The sequence below is a fragment of the Triticum dicoccoides genome, chromosome 1A, assembly GCF_002162155.2.
Source record: "Triticum dicoccoides isolate Atlit2015 ecotype Zavitan chromosome 1A, WEW_v2.0, whole genome shotgun sequence".
NCBI lineage: Eukaryota > Viridiplantae > Streptophyta > Magnoliopsida > Poales > Poaceae > Triticum > Triticum dicoccoides.
Window position 1 is genome coordinate 196,560,749 of NC_041380.1, and position 2,753 is coordinate 196,563,501.

A 2,753-nucleotide genomic window follows, 5' to 3' on the forward strand; every position below is an offset into this window, starting at 1 on the left:
GATGGACACTGATAGTAATGTTACTATCTACAAAGCTCGAATTGTCGCAAAAGGTTTTTGATGTTCAAGATGTTGACTATGATGAGATTTCCTCACTCATAGCGATGCTTAAGTCTGTCCGAATCATGTTAGCAATTGCCACATTTTATGAAATCTGGCAAATGGATGTCAAAACTACATTCCTTAATGGATTTCTTAAAGAAGAGTTGTATATGATTCAACAAGAAGGTTCTGTCAATCCTAAAGGTGCTAACAAAGTGTGCAAGCTCCATCATCCATCTATGGACTGGTGCAAGAATCTCGGAGTTGGAATATATACTTCGATAAAGTGATCAAAGCATATGGTTTTATACAGACTTGCGATGAAGCCTTTATTTACAAGAAAGTGAGTGGGAGCACTGCAGCATTTCTGATAAGTATATGTGAATGACATATTGTTGATCGGAAATAATTTCGAATTTTTTGGAAAGCATAAAGGAGTGTTTGGAAAAAGTTTTTCAAAGAAAGACCTTGTTGAAGCTACTTACGTATTGAGCATCAAGATCTATAGAGATAGATCAAGATGCTTGATATATTTTCAATGAGTACATACCTTGACAAGATTTTGAAGTAGTTCAAAATGGAAAATTCAAAGAAGGAGTTCTTGCCTGTGTTGTAAGGTGTGAAGTTGAGTAAAGACTCAAAACCCGACCACGGCAGAAAATAGAAAGAGAATGAAAAGTCATTCCCTATGGCTCGGTCATAGGTTCTATAAAGTATGCTATGTTGTGTACCAGACCTATTGTGTACCTCACCATAAGTTTGGCAAGAGGGTACAATAGTGATCCAGGAGTGGATCACTGGACATCGGTCAAAAATATCCTTAGTGGAATAAGGAAATGTTTCTTTGTTATGGAGGTGACAAAGATTTCATCGTAAAGAGTTACGTCGAAGCAAGCTTTGACACCAATCTGGATGACCCTAAGTCTCGATCTAGATACATATCGAAAGTGGGAGCAATTAGCTAGAATAGCTCCTTGCAAAGCATTGTAAACATAGAAAATTTGCAAAAATACATACGGCTCTGAATGTGGCAGACCCGTTGACTAAATTTCTCTCACAAGCAAAACATGATCACTCTTTGGGTGTTAATCACATAGCAATGTGAACTAGATTATGGACTCTAGTAAACCCTTTGGGTGTTAGTCACATGGAGATGTGAACTAATCACATAAAGATGTGAACTATTGGTGTTAAATCACATGACGATGTGAAGTAGATTATTGACTCAAGTGCAAGTGGGAGACTGAAGGAAAATGCCCTAGAGGCAATAATAAAGTTGTTATTTATATTTCCTTATATCATGATAACTCTTTATTATTCATGCTAGAATTGTATTAACCGGAAGCTTAGTACATGTGTGAATACATAGACAAACAGAGTGTCCCTAGTATGCCTCTACTTGACTAGCTCGTTAATCAAAGATGGTTAAGTTTCCTAGCCATGGACATGTGTTGTCATTTGATGAACAGGATCACATCATTAGAGAATGATGTGATGGACAAGACCCATCCGTTAGATTAGCATAATGATCATTCAGTTTTATTGTTACTGCTTTCTTCATAACTTATACATGTTCCTCTGACTATGAGATTATGTAACTCCCGAATACCGGAGGAACACCTTGTGTCCTATCAAACGTCACAACGTAACTGGGTGATTATAAAGATGCTCTACAGGTGTCTCCGATGGTATTTGTTGAGTTGGCATAGATCGAGATTGGGATTTGTCGCTCTGTGTATCGGAGAGGTATCTCTGGGCCCTCTCGGTAATGCACATCACTATAAGCCTTGCAAGCAATGTGATTAATGAGTTAGTTACGTGATGTTGCATTACGGAATGAGTAAAGAGACTTGCCGGTAACGAGATTGAACTAGGTATTGAGATACCGACGATCGAATCTCAGGCAAGTAACAAACCGATCGCAAAGGGAACAACGTATATCGTTATGTGGTTTGACCGATAAAGATCGTCTTAGAATATGTAGGAATCAATATGAGCATCCAGGTTCCGCTATTGGTTATTGACTGGAGATGAGTGTCGGTCATGTCCACATAGTTCTCGAACCCGTAGGGTCCGCACGCTTAACGTTCTGTGACGATTTGTATTATGAGTTATGTGATTTGATGACCGAAGTTTGTTCGGAGTCCCGGATGAGATCGGGGACATGACGAGGAGTCTTGAAATGGTCAAGACATAAAGATCGATATATTGGAAGGCTATCTCTACTGGCATTTGCTTATTTGCCGTCTGCCCATTCTTTGCCGTCCTCTTGCTGACGGCAAAGAAGGTCTTTGCCGTCAGCCACAAGAAAACGGACGGCAAAGATGTGGCTGATGGCAATTGTGGCTGACGGCAAATAAAGTCTTTGCCATCAGCCCGTTCTTTGCCGTCCGCTGGCTGACAGCAAAGAATCTTTGCCGTCCACTAGCAGACGACAAAGAGGTGGGTGGATCCAGCTATTGTTTAACCAACTCAAGCCCACCGGCCCCACCTCTTTGCCGTCCGCAAGCGGACGATAAAGAATCTGTGCCGACCGTTGGCTGACGGCAAAGAGGCGGGTACATTAACGGCCGTCCCGCTCCTCTCTTCTCTCCACCCTCTCATTCCTCCCCACCCACACCCGCGCTACCGCCGCCGACCCCGTCTGCCGTAGTCGGCCGCCCTGCCACCCTACACCCCTCCCCTGCGGCCCCTCGACCTCCACCGCACCC